Source organism: Papio anubis, chromosome 7, assembly GCF_008728515.1.
Source record: "Papio anubis isolate 15944 chromosome 7, Panubis1.0, whole genome shotgun sequence".
In the NCBI taxonomy this organism is placed as follows: Eukaryota; Metazoa; Chordata; class Mammalia; order Primates; family Cercopithecidae; genus Papio; species Papio anubis.
In genome coordinates this window covers 123,406,144-123,423,298 of record NC_044982.1, presented here as the reverse complement: position 1 = coordinate 123,423,298, position 17,155 = coordinate 123,406,144, and the positions used below count along the sequence as shown (strand labels likewise).

The window sequence follows — 17,155 nt, the reverse complement described above, 5'->3', positions numbered from 1 at the left end:
GGATAATTACACTACTTAAAATATGCATGTGTGAAGCAAAGACTGAAAGGGAACAAGAAAAATAAAGTTATGGTGGGTTTAGAGTAGTTGAATTATAGGTGAATTACTTTTTAAAACTTTAATATTACTCTAATTTTATCTTTCAATAAATAAATATCTGAAGGAAAAACACAAAAACTCTTTGAATGTAAGGACCAGTGGCATGCTGGAGCTGGCTTATTATCAGTTTGAGAGAACTGATGGTTAAATTTTCAGGAATTTTGCATCCTGGCTAATGTTACATGGGCAGCTTGAAATTAACCATGGTGGGAGTATTTATACCTGGAAATCAGCAAACACTACAAATCAGTACTCCCAAGAGCCAGTTGTTAAACATTTACCATTTGTGGGCTGTATTGTAAAGACTGCATTGTATACTTTTCTACCCCAAATTATCTAAAGGTCCCGAAATCAATGGGCAGGTATTTACTAATTTATTTTACACATATTTAATGAGGTTCTACCATGGGCAAGAAATCACGCTAGGCACTTTGGGGGATACAAATAATTATCTAAGAGAGGAGGATATCCTAAACTTTGTGTGAGAACATGCATGTAAAAAATTACAATACAGGCTGGGCATGGTGGCTCAAGCCTATAATCCCAGCACTTTGGGAGGCTGAAGCGGGTGGATCACCTGAGGTCAGGAGTTTGAGACCAGCCTGGCCAATATGGCAAAACCCCAACTCTACCAAAAATACAAAAATTAGCCAGGCGTGGTGGTGGGCGTCTGTAATCCCAGATACTCGGGAGGCTGACGCAGGAGACTCGCTTGAACCTGGGAGGTGGAGGTCGCAGTGAGCCGAGATCAGGCCACTACACTCTAGCCTGGGCAACAGAGCAAGACTCTGTCTAAAAAAAAAGAAAAAAAAATACAATACAAATATGGCAATACAGGGGTGCTGAGGCAGGAGGACTTCTTGAGGCCAGGAGTTCCAGACCAGCCTGGGCAACACAGTGAGACTCCCTGACTCTATTTTTTTTTCTTCTTTGAGACAGGGTCTTCCCGAGTCACTCAGGCTGGAGTAGAGTGGTGCAATCTTGGGTCACTGCAGCCTTGACCTCCCGGGCTCAAGCAATCCTCCCACGTCATCCTCCCAAGCAGCTGGGACTACAAGTGTGCTATCACACCTGGCTCATTTTTGTATACTTTGTAGAGATGGGGTTTCACCATGTCGCCCAGGCTAGTCTCGAACTCTTAGATTCGAGCCATCTGCCCACCTCAGCTTCCCAAAATGTTGGGATTACAGGTGTGAGCTACCTCACCCAGCCTGCCCTGACTCTATTAAGAAAAAAGAAAACTTGCCATTCAGCTATAAGGAATGTAGCTGGTTGACAGCCTCCAGCTGCTAGTGACTTTAGGATCCATCTCAACTTTCTAAAATACACTGAATTGTCATGCCAGGTATGTTGGCATATGCCTGCAATCCCAGCTACGCAGGAGGCTGAGGTGGGAGGATGTTTTTGGCAAATGAATTGTATCTCAATAAAACTGTTACTAACAAAAGGAGGGAGGTTGTGCATGGTGGCTCACGCCTGTAATTCCAGCACTTTGGAAGGCTGAGGCGGGCAGATCAGTTGAGGTCAGGAGTTCAAGACCAGCTTGGGCAACATAGGGAGACCCCATCTCTACAAAAAATGTAAAAATTAGCCAGGTGTGGTGGTACACACCTGTAGTCCCAGTTGCTTGGGAGGCTGAGGCAGGAGGATCATTGAGCCCAGGATGTGGAGGTTGCAGTGAGCGAAAATTGTGCCACTGCACTCCAGCCTGGGTGACAGAGGGAGACACTGTCTCAAAAAAAAAAAAAAAAAAAGGAAGGAAACAAGACAAAGATGTCAAGATGTCAGCCACTAGTTCTATTTTTAAATTTTAAAAAATGTTTTTCTGGAAGGATAGGACAATAAAAATACTTTTGAAAGAGAGTTAAAAACATCATTATTTGGAGGCTATTTGATCTACTGAGAAAATGTCAAGAAAGAAAATAATATTAGTTCAGTAGAGTGGTTAAGTGGATATATACTATATATATACGTGTGTGTATGTCTTTGTCTCTTTGTGCTGCTGTAACAAAATATTGCAAACTTGGTAGTTTATAAACAATAGAAATTTCTGTCTCACAGTTCTGAAGGCTGGGAAGTTCAAGATCAAGGGGCAGGTTTGATGTCTGGTGGGGGCTGCTCTCTCTCCTTTTAAGATGGCGCCTTGTTGCTGTGTCCTCCAGAGGGGACAAATGCTATATCCTCACATGGTGGAAGATGAGAGGGCAGAAAAGGAGCAAACTCTCTTGAAGCCTCTTTAATAAGGGCATTAATCCATTCATGAGGAGTCCTTATGACTTAATCACCTCCACAAAAGCTTCACCTTTCCATTCCACCACAATGGGGATTAAGTTTCCACATGAATTTTGGAAACACACATTCAAACCACAGCAATATGTTTAGAAATAGATACACACACACACACACACACACACACACACACACACAGAGACACCGCCCCACCATATACCAGTTAGAAAAATATTTGATTCATAGTAATAGCAACAGCTATGAAATGCCTCTGATAAAACTTAATCTAAAATGTGTAAGACCTTTACAGAAAAAACCAAAATTCTGCTAAAATAAATAAAATAAAACTTGAATAATAGACATATATATTTATGGAAGGGAAAACTTAATATATAAATCAACTCAAAAATAAATCACTTCTTCACATATTAATCTAAGATTGCAATGGAATTACAAACAAAATCCCAATAGATATTTTAAAATTTGTCAAATTGTTTATAAAGTGCATCTGAAAACACGGATGTGAGATAAGCCTAGAAAAATTTGAAAGAAAGAAAAGAATTATGAGAAGCACTGGCATAGGGGTAGAAAAAAAATTAATAGAACAAAGTCCAAAAGCTAATCCATGTACTATGGAGTCTTAGAGTGGGAAATGAAGATATAAAAATGGGATTTCAAAACAATGCGATGGGCCAGGCCTGGTGGCTTATGCCTGTAATCCCAGCACTTTGAGAGGCCAAGGCGGGCAGATCACCTGAGGTCAGGAATTCAAGACTATCTTGGCCAACATGGTGAAACCCCGTCTCTACTAAAATTACAAAAATCAGCTGGATGTGGTGATGCACACCTGTAATCCCAGCTACTTGGGAAGCTGAGGCAGGAGAATAGCTTGAACCTGGGCAGCAGAGGTTGCAGTGAGCTGAGATTGCACTGCCACACTCCAGCCTGGGTGATGGAGGGAGACTCCATCTCAAAAACAAAACAAAGCAAAACAAAACAAAAAACAATGGGATGGATTATTCAATAAATGATGTTGGGGTAATTGGATATTCATATAAGAAAAACTAATGCTAAAATAAATAAAACTTATATATGGAAAAGATTCCATTTAAAAAGTTAAAATACAGCCAGGCATGGTGGCTCACGCCTGTAATCCCAGCACTTTGGGAGGCTGAGGCAGGTGAATCACATCAGGGCGGGAGTTTGAGGCCAGCCTGACCAACATGCAGAAACCCTGTCTCTACTAAAAATACAAAATTAGCTGGGCATGGTGGCGCGTGCCTGTAATCCCAGCTCCTCGGGAAGCTGAGGCAGGAGAATCGCTTGAACCTGGGAGGCTGAAGTTGTGGTGAGCCGAGATCGCGCCATTGCACTCCAGCCTGGGCAACAAAAGTGAAACTCCGTCTCCGGGGGAAAAAAAAAAAAAAAAAAAAAAAAAGTTAAAACACAAAGAATGAACTGAAGAAAATATTTACAACATGTATGATTGACTAGGATTTAATATCTTTAATTCTATAAAGAGCTTTTATGACTCAATAGGCAAACAATAAATATCCTGGTAGACAAACAAAAGATTGAACAGGCAATTCACACACACACAAAGGAAATGGCCATTAAACATTTAAAACTTCTCAACTTCACTTGCAAAAGAAAACTGCTAATTATAATAAAAGATGTAATTTTTATACATTAGCAAAGGTGAAATTGATGGACAGGATAATATTCCATATTTTAAAGAATATAGAGAATCAGTGGCCAGGTGTGGTGGCTCACTGGAGGTCAGGAGTTAGAGACCAGCCTGGCCAACATGGTGAAACCTTGTCTCTACTAACAATACAAAAATTAGCTGGGTGTGATGACACCTACCTGTAATCCCAGTTACTCAGGAGGCTGAGACAGGAGAATTGTTTGAACCCAGGAGGCGGAGGTTGCAGTGAGCCAAGATCGAGCCACTGCACTCCTCCCCCCCACAAAAAAAATGATAATCAGGAACTCTCAAGCATTACTAGGAATAAAAATTGGTACCACCATCAGGAAGGCATTTCTTCTAGAAATGTATTCAAAGGAAATGTTTAGAAGGATGCTCACTACGACATGTTTATAGTATCAAAACACTGAGAAGATCCTAAATGTTTATCAGTAATAGGTTGGTTAAATAAACTTTGGTTTATCCATATAACAGACGTATATAAGAGTTTAAACTTGATCTATATTTCTTACTATTGAAAGATTCAGAGAAAAAATGAGATTGCTCAACAGTGCATATTTCACTTATGTAAAAATCAAATATACATCTTCATATATTGTATATTAAAGATTCTGCATGTTAAAGAGTCTGAAAGACTATATACCAAAATGTTAATGCTATTTGAGGAAAGAAGGGGAAGGTATCACTTGTGTTTTCAGTTGCAAGCAACAGAAAATTAGAGTCAAATGGACTAAAACAATAAGTGGAATATGTTGGCCAAGTAGTCAACCGCCTAAAGTCAGAGTGGGCTTTGGTGAGGGGTTGACATAGGTGTTCAACAGTGTGGTTCAGTCTTTTCTCCATCTTGCCCTTTGCCTTCAAGGTAAAAGCTTTTTTTTTTTTTTTTTTTTTTTTTTTTTGAGACGTAGTTTCGCTCTTGTTGCCCAGGCTGGTGTGCAATTGTGTCATCTCGGCTCACCGCAACCTCTGCCTCCTGGGTTCAAACAATTCTGCCTCAGCCTCCTGAGTAGCTGGGATTACAGGCATGCGCCACCACGCTCAGCTAATTTTGTATTTTTAGAAAAGATGGGGTTTCTCCATGTTGGTCAGGCTGGTCTCGAACTCCCGCCTCAGGTGATCCATTTGCCTCGGCCTCCCAAAGTGCTGGGATTACAGGAGTGAGCTACCATGCCTGGCGGTAAAAGCCTCTTAAAGACATTATATTGAGTGAAATAAGTCAGACATCAAAGTATAAGTACTGTATGATTCCCCTTATGGTATTTTTTTTTTTTATTACCATAGGGTAATCAAACTCATAGAGACAGAAAGTAGAATAGTGGCTGCCAGGGCATTGTATAATGGGTACAGAGTTTCAGTTTTGCAAAATGAAGAGAGTTCTGGGGCCAAGCAAGGTGGCTTATGCCTGTAATCCCAGCACTTTGGGAGGCTGAGGCAGGAGGATCACTTGAGGTCAGTAGTTCGAGACCAGTCTAGGCAACATGGTAAAACCCCAACTCTACTAAAAATACAAAAATTAACTGGGGGTGGGGGCAGGTGCCCGTAGTCCCAGCTACTCGGGGTGCTGAGGCAGGAGAATCACTGGAACCAGGGAGGTGGAGGTTGCAGTGAGCTGAGATTGTGCCACTGCACTCCAGCCTGGGCAACAGAGCAAGACTGTCTCAAACAAAAAAAAAGAAAAGAAATAAAAGAGTTCTGGGTATATTGATTGCACAACAATGTGAACGTAAACTGTACAGTGTAAAAATTGTTTAGATGGTACATTTTATGTGTATTTTATCATAATTTTTAAGAAAATAACATTGCATAAGAAGGTATAATAAAAGCCTCATCCTAAGGCTAGCTCCCCCTGGTGGTGGGAGAGTTGCAGCACATTGAGGCGAGGCTACAGGTGTCACTAAGGTGCTGGGTGTCTCCCTTCACCCATCATGCAGCTGAAACACGCTTCTCTCTGGTTGGACCATAACAGGATGTTTCTGGATCACGCACCCTGCTGGCATCACATTCTAGGGCTCTCTCTGGAAATTTGGGGAGAACCTTTTTTTTTTTTTTTTGAGACAGTTTCACTCTTGTCACCCACGCTGGAGTGCAATGGAGTCATCTCGGCTTGATGCAACCTCCGCCTCAGCCTCCCGAGTAGCTGGGATGACAGGCATACCCTACCACACCTGGCTAATTTTTGCATTTTTAGCAGAGACGGGGTTTCACCATGTTGGCCAGGCTAGTCTCGAACTCCTGACCTCCAGCGATCCACCCGCCTCAGCCTCCCAAAGTGCTGGAATTATAGGCGTGAGCACCACGCCTGGCCTTGGGGAGAAATTTCAGCTGTCACAATAATTGGTCATTTAGAGGATGTGGGCCAGGGGTATTAAATTTCTAATAATGTATGGGTAAATACATTACAGAATTTTCCTACATTCTGCAGAACGTTTAATGCCCTGCTCAACATTAATGTAGATTTTTAAAAACTTGTGTGTAATAATTTTAACCTAGTCTCTCATTCCATTTTATATATAAACTATTTTTGCATGGTTTTAATATAAATGGAATATCCAGATATGAGGCTAATGGGTAAATTGACAGAAAATAGTACTTAGCTACATTTGGAACTTTACCAAAAGTTGTTCACTGTTTCAGAAAATCATGTTTTCAACAACCAACACTTGTGGTATTTGAGTCACTGATTTAGCCCTGCATATTGCAATTCACACTGCATAATACAATTCACACTGCATATTTTAACATCTCTGAAATCAGGATGTATCCTACAATCAATGACGTCTATGAAATACACTAGTGAATATTAGTCTGCATTTGAAGCTGTTGCATTGATTTCTTGCTTGGATTCTTATACCAACCTCCCAACCGGTCTCCCTGCTTCCACCCTTCTTCTCCTCCTACAATGTTTTCAACAGATTTTTCCTTTTAAAATGTAGGTCAGATCATGTCACTCCTCGGCTCAAAACCTTCTCATGTTTCACCAATTTACTCAGAATACAAGCCTTACAATGGCCCGTGAGGCCCTTCAAGATCTGGCTTCTTTACTTCTCTGACCCATCTCCTACTTCTGCTTTTATTTATAGTACCTGCTCTAATCCACCTCCCTGGTCCACTTACAGACCATGCACTTGCTAGACAAGCTTCTGCCTTAGGGTCTTTACATTAGCTATTCCACCTGCCTACATACTTTTCCCTTAGATAATCTGTGTGATTCATTCCCTCACCTCCTTTAAATTTTTGCTCAAATGTACCTTCTAGTGAGGCCTGCCTTGACTTCTCTATTTTGAACTGCAAGTCACTACCCACCTCCCTACTGCTCTGAACTCTTATTTCCTTTTACCCTGTTCTACTTTTAAAAATTCATAACAGGGCCAGGCACGGTGGCTCAGGTCTGTAATCCCAGCACTTTGGGAGGCTGAGGTGGGTGGATCACCTGAGGTCAGGAGTTCAAGACCAGCCTGGCCAACATGGTGAAACCCTGTCTCTACAAAAACACAAAAATTAGCCGGGCATGATGGCATGCACCTGTAATCCCAGCTACATGGGAGGCTGAGGTGGGAGAATCGCTTGAACCGGGGAGGCAGAGGTTCCATTGAGCCGAGATCACACCACTGCACATTGTACTCCAGCCTGGGTGACAGAGCAAGACTCCATTTCAAAAAAAAAAAAAAAAGATCATAACAGTTGTCATCTTCTAATGTAATATATAACTTACTTATGTACTATGTTGATTGTTTGTGGTCTATCCCACACCGCCCTGCTAGAATGTTTGCTCCATGAGGCAAGGATTTCTTTTTCCTTCCTTCCTTCCTTCTTTGATTTCTTTCCTTCCTTCCTTCTTTCCTTCCCTGATTTCTTTCCTTCCTTCCTTCCTTTTTTTTTCTCTTTCTTTCCTTCTGTCTCTCTCTCTCTACCCGCCCCCCCTGCTTTCTTTTTGTTTTTTTAATTTTTTTATTTTTTGACATGGTCTCACTCTGTGGCATAGCTGGAGTGCAGTGGTGTGATCTTACTCATTGCAACCTTTGCCCTCCAGGCTCAAGCGATCCTCCCACCTCAGCCACCTGAGTAGCTGGGGCCATGGAGATGCACCACCATGCCCGGCTTTTTTTTTGTATTTCTAGTAGGGACATAGTCTCGCCATGTTGCCCAGGCTGGTCTCGAACTCCTGAGCTCAAGCAATCTACCCACCTTGGCCTCCCAAAGTGCTGAGATTACAGGCATGAGCCACTGTGCCCAGCCTAAGGCAAGAATTTCTGTCTGTATCCCTAGTAAACAGTGCCCAGCACATAGCAGGCACTCAATAAACTCTGTTACATAAATGGTGATTCTGTTAGGTGCAAGTATCTAATTACTTCATTATGTCTTCTATTATACTTGTGCTCAAGTATTTACTTTTTTTTTTTTTTTTTTTTTTGTAGCGACAAGGTCTTACTACCATAGCCCAGGCTGGGCTCAAGTGATCCTCCTGCCTCAGCCTCCCAAAGTGCTAGGATTACAGGTGTGAGCCACCATGCCCACCATCAAGCACTTACTTATTGAAACACATATCATTTTATAATGCATTATTTTATTTATCCTTTATACTAACAGCATTATATTGATTTTTAAAGTGTGTGCACTCACCTATGCAGCACTCAAAAGGTTCTCTAAAATGATGGTTGACATCTTTCTTCAGCTCTGGTGTTTTCCTATGTAACTTTTTCTAAGTGTAATATGTACTCAACAGCTAAAATAGGATGTATGATATGCACATGCCTGCATGGGCATACAAAGATACACATACACATATATAAAATAAAGAAAACACTAAAATATCAGCAAGCTTGACTCCCAACTTAAAATTATGTGTGCTGGAAGGTATAAGATCTATTGATAAGTCAGGATGGTAAAGACAGTGTTATGAAACATTTGTTACAATATCCGGGTTTGGATGTTAGGATTGAGACCCTCAGGGTTAGAAAATTCCAGAAGCCACTCCTGGAGCTGTGGGTAGGGATAATCCCACCCAAACTGCCTGGCTGTTTTCTGGATGGAAGGGGTGGGGTGGTGCTGGGGAGGAAACCACAATGTTGGCAGCCAGGAGGAAACAAACTTCACTTTCCAAGTTTACTGTATTTCCACATTGTTTGTGTTATTTGAATATTTTACAATGACTGTTCATTCCTTTTGTAACAAGCAAGACCAGTACAGCTTTTTAAAAATTTTAAAATCTCCTATAAAATATAGAAAACAGATAAACAAAATAATAAAAATCATCCATAATCCTATTCTGCAGAAATAACCACTGCTAACATTTGATTTTTATAACCTTTTGTTTTCAGGCATGTGTGGACTAACATAGATATTTCAATGATGGCTCTGAATAACAGGAGTCATGCAGTTGGAAGGTGTCATTTGTTAAGATTATTCTGGCAGTCACCAGCATGTTGGATTGAAGTGGGAGAAAATTGAGGGTAGGGTTAGGTTGTAAACAAACAGTGGAGAAGAAAATCAGACCAGAGTGGTGGCTATGGGAATGGAAAAAAACATACCAAGAGATATTGTAAAGAAAGGAACCATGGGCCGGGCACGGTGGCTCACGTCTGTAATCCCAGCACTTTGGGAAGCCAAGGCAGGTGGATCACGAGGTCAGGAGATCGAGACCATCCTGGCTAACACAGTGAAACCCCATCTGTGTACTAAAAATACAAAAAAGTGGCCCGAGGAGGGAGGCCCGGTGTGCCCGCGTGCACTATGAAATCCCAGCTACTTGGGAGGCTGGGGGGCAGGAGAATTGCTTGAACCTGGGAAGTGAGGTTGCTGTGAACCGAGATCGTGCCATTGCACTCCAGCCTGGGTGACAGAACAAGACTCTGTCTCAAAAAAAAAAAAAAAAAAAAAGGAAAGGAATCATGTAGGTGACTTAGTGGTTAGTGTGAGAGTAGTGATAATGATTTTTGGCATCTGAGTATTCCAACCTTGCATTCAAGAATATCAAAGATGAGGGAGGACTTTCTGTTTTTGTGCTCTCCTTTTTCTTTCTTGATCTTGCTCTCTTTCCAGAAAACAATACAGCGCACCTGTTTAAAATGTGAAATTTGACAAGTTTTGCGATATGTATACACCTGTGAAACCATTAGCACAATAAAGATAATGAACATATCCATTATCCCTAGAAGTGTCAGCTGGGCTCAGTGGCTCACACCTGTAATCCCAGCACAGGGAGGCTGAGGCGGGCAGATCGCTTGAGCCCAGGAGTTTGAGACAAGCATCAGCAATATAAGGAGACCCCCGTCTCTACAAACATTACAAATAATTATCTGCATGGGGTGGCATGCGCCTGTAGTCCCAGATACTTAGGAGGCTGGAGTAGGGGAGGATCACTTGAGACTGAGAGGTCAAGGCTGCAATGAACCGTGATCTTGCCGCTGACTCCAGCCTGGGCAACAAACCCAGACCCTGTCTCCAAAAAGTCTTCATACCTTGTAATCCTTCCTGTCTTTTTCTACTCTGTCCCCAGACAACTACCTATCTGCTTTCCGCTTTCTGTCACCGTAAGTCAGTTTGCATTCTGTAGACTTTATATAAATGAAATAATCCAATATGTACTCTTTTTTCCCCTCTGGCTTCTTTCATTCAGCATGATTATTTTCAGATTCATTCACATTGTTATGTTTAAGAGTAGTTGATTAGTTTTTGTTGATGAATAATAGTCCATTGTGTGGATTTACCAAAATTTGCTTCCCCATTCACCTGTTCATGGACATTTGGGCTACTTCCAGCTTTTTCTATTGCAAATAAGACTGCTATCCGAGAATCGCTTGAACACAGGAGGCAGAGGCTTCAGTGAGCTGAGATTGTACCACTGCACTCCAGCCTGGGTGACAGAATGATACGGTCTCAAAAAGAAACAAAATTTTTTTTAAAGGGTGCTATGAACATTTGTGTACAACTTTTTGCGTGGATATATACTTTCATTTCTTTTGGGTAAATACCTAGGGGTGGATCGATGAGGTTGCACAGTAATTATTCCTCTGTTCAAGCCTTGGCTCCACATCTAGAAGTGTCATCTTTATCTTTTTTTTTTTTTTTTGAGGAGTCTCACTCTGTTGCCAAGGCTGGAGTAAGCACTGGCGCAATCTTGGCTCACTGCAACCTCCACTGCTCGGGTTCAAGCAATTCTTCTGCCTCAGCCTCCCGAGTAGCTAGGATTACAGGCGGCCACCACTATACCTGCTAATTGTTGTATTTTTAGTAGAGATGGGGTTTACCCATGTTGACCAGGCTGGTCTTGAACTCCTGACCTCAGGTGATCCTCCTGCCTTGGCCTCCCAAAGTGTTGGGATTACAGGTGTGAGCCACCACACCGGGCCTAAGAAGTATCATCTTTATCTTCTTTATACTCACCTGACAATTTAGTATTGTGGTATTTTTGTTTTTACATTACCAAAAGGTCTAGTATTTTCTAAATAAATGATTGAGAAACAAAAATGAGACTCTACTAGTTTTTTTCTCCTCCTTTGAGTGAGCATGGTTCTTATCCACATGGGAGAGTGCAGGAACCTGATGGAGTCCCACAGAGCCAAGGCCAGTTCACTCCTCTGGGAGGCAGTAGTAAACACACAGCCATATACAGAGGCACATGGTGGGGGTGTGGGGAAAGGGGAAGAGCTGGCAGTCAGTACACAGCTAAAGAAATGACTCTCTAGTGGTGGGATTTCAGAGGCCAATGGAGGTGTCTTTTCTGGGCTGGGTGTGGCCAAGGGTGAACAAGCTTTGGTCTTGAAAGCCAGCCAGTCCACAGAAATTCTGGGAGACTGTTAGGAAAGAGGCAAATAGCCCCAGAGAGACAGGGATCTTGTGAAGACTAAGGACCTCACAGGAGCCCGTCCCAGTCTTGCACCACTATCAGCCCCTTCATCCTAACCTTCTGTTTTTTGTCTTTATTATGACAAAATCTGAGATTTATGTTCCTTTTAGTTTTATTTTCTTTGTGGTAAAATATACATAATAAAATTTACCATTTTAGCCATTTAAGTGTATAACTCAGTGACATTAGGTAATTTGCAATGCTGTGCAACCATCACCACTACCTCTTTTCTTTTTTTGAGATGGTCTCGCTCTGTCACCCAGGCTGGAGTGCAGTGGCGTGATATTGTACTGCAACCTCTGCCTCCCGTGTTCAAGCACTTCTCCTGCCTCAGCCACCTGACTAGCTGGGATCACAGGCATGCGCCACCACACCAGCTAATTTTTGTATTTTTAGTAGGGATGGGGGTTTGCCATGTTGGCCAGGGGTCTCGAACCCCTGGCCTCAAGCGATCCTCTTGCTTTGGCCTCCTAATGTGCTGGGATTGCAGGCTTAAGCCACCACACTGGCCTAATACGTATCTTTATTTGTAAACATATATATTTATCACTTTTTTCTTTAAGGCTAGCTGATACTTTAGTTACTATAAACAAATAATCAGGCCAGGAGCGGTGGCTCATGCCTGTAATCCCAGTACTTTGGGAGGCCGAGGTGGGTGGATCACCTGAGGTCAGGAGTTCGAGACCAGCCTGGTCAACACGGCGAAACCCCGTCTCTACTGCTGGGCGTGGTGACATGTGCCTGTAATTCCAGTTACACGGGAGGCTGAGGCAGGAGAATCGCTTGAACATGGGAGGCGGAGGTTGCAGTGAGCCAAGATTGTGCCACTGCACTCCAGCCTGGGTGACAGAGCAGGACTGTCTTAAACAAACAAAAACCCAGCTAATCAAAGATGAGAATTTTCCTGATCATATGTACAATTTGTCACCTCATAATATACTATATACTGTATATAACACAATATATGTTCTAATATATAATATAGTATATACTCTAATATATAATACAGTATAATATAATATAGTATATATATTCTAATATATAATAGAGTATTACATAAATTCTAATATATGTATATAGTATACATGTATATCTTCCTTGATCTTGCTGTCTTTCCAGAAAACAATACAGCATACCTGTTTAAAATGTGAAATTTGACGAGTTTTGAGATATGTATACACCTGTGAAACCATTAGCACAATAAAGATAATGAACATATCCATTATCCCTGAAAGTGTCAGCTGGGCTCAGTTACTGGGCCCAGTTACTGGGCTCAGTTAGTGGGATTACTATATACATGTATAGTGTACATATATATAGTATACATCTTATATAGATATAGTATAATATATATTCGAATATATTCTATATAATAGAAAAGATAAACAATACAAAAGACAAATTTCACCTCTTTTTAAATTTTTTACTTATTTTTATTTTATTGGAGACAGGGTCTCGCTCTGTTGCCCAGGTTGGAGTGCAGTCATGCAATCACAGCTTACTGCAGCCTCGAATTCCCTGGGCTCAGGCTATTCTCCTATCTCAGCCTCCCAAGTAGCTGAGACTACAGGTGAATGCCACCATACCTGACTATTTTTTCTTATTTTTAGTAGAGGTGGGATTTTGCCATGTTGCCCAGGCTGGTTTCAAACTCCTGAGCTTAGGCAATCTGCCTGCCTTGGCCTCCCAAACTGTTAGGATTACAGATAGGAGCCACCATGCTGGGCCAAATTTCACTTCATAAAGTCCATCAACTTTTCTCTCTCAAAAACATTTTTGTTTTTTTTAGAGACAGGGTCTTGCTCTGTTGCCCAGGTTGGAGTGTAGTGGTATAATCATGGCTCACTGTAACCTTGAACTCCTCGGCTCAAGTGATTCTCCCACCTCAGCCTCCTGAGTAGCTGGGACTACAGGTACATAGGTGCCATCATTCTGGCTAATTTCTCCATTTTTTGTAGAGATGGGGGGGGGGTGTCTCGCTAGGTTGCCCAGGCTGGTCTTGAACTCCTGGCCTCAAGCGATACTCCTACCTTGGCCTCCCAGGCACAAGCTACGATGCCCCATCTGAAAACTGTATTGTGAGGTAAACCTAATATTATTACAAAAGCGCATAAAACTGGTATATAGAGTTTAACACAGTTATAAAGGGAACAACCCTGTAAAAATCCTTTAAGAAATAGAACACTGAGGCTGGGCGTGGTGGCTCACGCCTGTAATCCCAGCACTTTGGGAGGCTGAGGCAGGTGGATCACTTGAGGTTAGGAGTTTGAGATCAGCCTGGCCAACATGGTGAAACCCTGTCTCTACAAAAATACAAAAATTATCCGGGTGTGGTGGTGCATGCCTGTAATGCCAGCAACTCAGGAGGCTGAGGCAGGAGAATCAGTTGAACTTGGGAGGCAGAGGTTGCAGTGAGCCGAGATCGCACCACTGCACTCCAGCCTGTTGATAAAGAGAGACTCCATCTCCAAAAAAAGAAAAAAAAAAGAAAGAAAGAAAGAAAGAAATATAACAATGACATGTTTATTTAACAAATGGAAACCACTACGGAAGCTTTTTGGGTCAGGCCAGCGGCCCCCAGGCTCTGCTTTATGGGATACGGAAGGGAGGAACGTCTGTCCCTGGGGATTCTTCCTGAGACCTAGGGAATGAGGTTCACTTTCTTCAAATGAGCTAGGACAGGGAGGTGAGGATCATGGCATCCTGCCCCTTTCCCATCATAGGCTCTGGCCTGGCATCTGGCTATTTCTTACAATAATAACTCATGGTTCTCAACTTTGGTAACTACTGACATTTTGGGCCAGATAATTCTTTTTGTTGGGAGTGCTATCCTGTGTGTGGTAGAACATTTAGCAGCATCCCTGGTCCCTACTAGATACCAGTAGCACCCCCAAGTAGTGACACTAAAAATGTCTCCAGATGTTATCAAATGTCTCTGGGCACAAGATTGACCCCTGTTGAAAATCACTGCATTTGGCCAGGCACAGTGGCTCTTTCCTGTAATCTCAGCACTTTTGGAGGCTGAGATGGGAGCATCGCTTGGGCTCAAGAGTTCAAGACCAGCCTGGGCAAAGATGGCGAAACCCCCTCTCTACAAATAATACAAAAATTAGCCAGGTGCGATGGTGCACACCTGTAGTCCCAGCTGCTTGGGAGGTGGAGGTGGGAGAATTGCTTGAGCCCAGGATACGGAGGTTGCCGTGAGCCGACATCGCACTACTGCACTCCAACCTGGATGACGCGGCAAGACCCTGACTCAAAAAAAAAAAAAAAAAAAAAAAAAGGAAAAAGAAAAAAGTCAATGCATTCATAAATATTTATTATGTTCCATGCACGCTGTTAACAGCTATACATATGTTACTTAATTCCTTCTTCCTGTTTGTCCCCATTTTGCAGATAAGAAACTGGGATTCAGCAGGATTAGATAAATTATTGAAATTGACACAGCTTTAGTGAATGACTGAGCTGAAGTTTAAACACAGCCTTATCAGTCCTCACTTTGTTTTTAACAAACTTGTAAGGTTACCTCCCCAGATGTGGAGGGTGAGATATATTTCAGGTCTTGCTTCTCCCACATAGTCTAAGGCTAGGCATTTCTAAATTTATAATTCCAGGCTTTTTACTAGAGAGTTCCTTTTTATTTTCTTACCAACTGTATTAGTCCAGGTTCTCTAGAGGAACAGAATGAATAGGATAGACATATATATATATAAATGGGAGTTTATTAAGTAGTATTAACTCGCACGATCACAAGGTCCCACAATAGGCCTTCTGCAAGCTGAGAGGCAAGGAAGCCAGTTTGAGTCTCAAAGATGAAAAACTTGTAGTCCAACATTCGAGGGCAGGAAACGTCCAGCACGGGAGAAAGATGTAGGCTGGGAGGCTAAGCCAGTCTAGCCTTTTCATATTTTTCTGTCTGCTTTATATTCGCTGGCAGCTGATTAGATGGTGCCCACCCAGGTTAAGGGTGGGCCTGCCTTTCCCAGCCCATTGACTCAGCTGTTAATCAGCTCACTGCGACCTCTGCTTCCCGGGTTCAAACGATTCTCATGCCTAAGCCTCCAGAGTAGCTGGGACTACAGGCGCCCACCACCACGCCCGGCTAACTTTTTGTATTTTTAGTAGCGACGGGGTTTCACCTTGTTGGCCAGGCTGGTCTTGAACTGTTGACCTCAGGTGATCCACCCACCTCGGCCTCCCAAAGTGCTGGGATTAAGGCGTGAGCCACCGTGCCCAGCCCTTTTTCCACTTTTAAGTACTCTTACGACAACACTGGGGTCACCCAAATAATCCAGGATAATATCCCTAATTTAATGTCAGCTGATTAGCAACCTTAATTTCATCTGTAACCTCAATTCCCCTTTGCCATGTAACCTAACCTATTCAGTCTCTGGGAATTGGGAAGTGGACATCATTGGCAGGTGGTATTCTTCTGCTTGTTCTAGGCACACTTGCCCACAAGTCTAAATCGAGAGTTTGCATATAGGAGGTAGGAGGTGTGACAATAATTGGATAAAGGCTTTTCTGGAATTACAAAATTCTCTTCAAATACAGGGAGGCCCTGCGGCATGATATCTGGCAAATCACTTGAGTCTTAGTATCCAAATTTCCGCTAAAATGGAAATTGCCATCCTTTGCTCGGCATATTAAATGAAATACTTATGTAAACGGACTTAGAGGCCTACAAATAGGACTCAAGTTCTTGATGAATCTTGATGAGGAGGGTGGGCGAAGTACTCTAAATGAAAACGAGATAGACTGAGAGATTTCCGGAGAGGAGTGAGTGACAAGCGCCTACCCGTGCATGAAGCTGGAGGTAGAAAATTCCAGCAAAAGGAATTTTCAAGTTTCACTGAAGCTTCTGAATTAAAGTTTGAGGGGCCAGGGTTAAAAAAAAAAAGGTAGTGAAGAGGCTCATTAAGACAACCCCGCCAGGTAGCAGATAGTACCTCAAATGCAGTGGGAAATTTGTGAGGTCTTCATAGGCAAGGATTAAATTTTACATCTCCATGTTAATATATGTCATAGTTGTTCAATTACTTAGTGAACAAAAAAGTTAAGGAAAAAAAAACCACCAATGCAGGTTCCACCGAGATTTGAACTCGGATCGCTGGATTCAGAGTCCAGAGTGCTAACCATTACACCATGGAACCGCCACGCGTATGTAGTTGCCTTCGGCTCTCTGATCCTTAGACAACCCCGCCCCCATCCACAAACCCACCACTCACAGGCGGTCCCGCCCGGTTCCAGCGAGTCGCTACCGGGCACGGTAG

General features: G+C 42.5%; 1 non-coding gene across 1 annotated transcript; it reads right to left on the bottom strand.

Moving 5' to 3' along the window:
• Positions 1–16,963: 16,963 nt before the first annotated feature.
• TRNAQ-CUG lies at positions 16,964–17,035 on the bottom strand. The gene has a single exon. It is a non-coding gene; the product is annotated as a tRNA-Gln (tRNA).
• Positions 17,036–17,155: the final 120 nt, after the last annotated feature.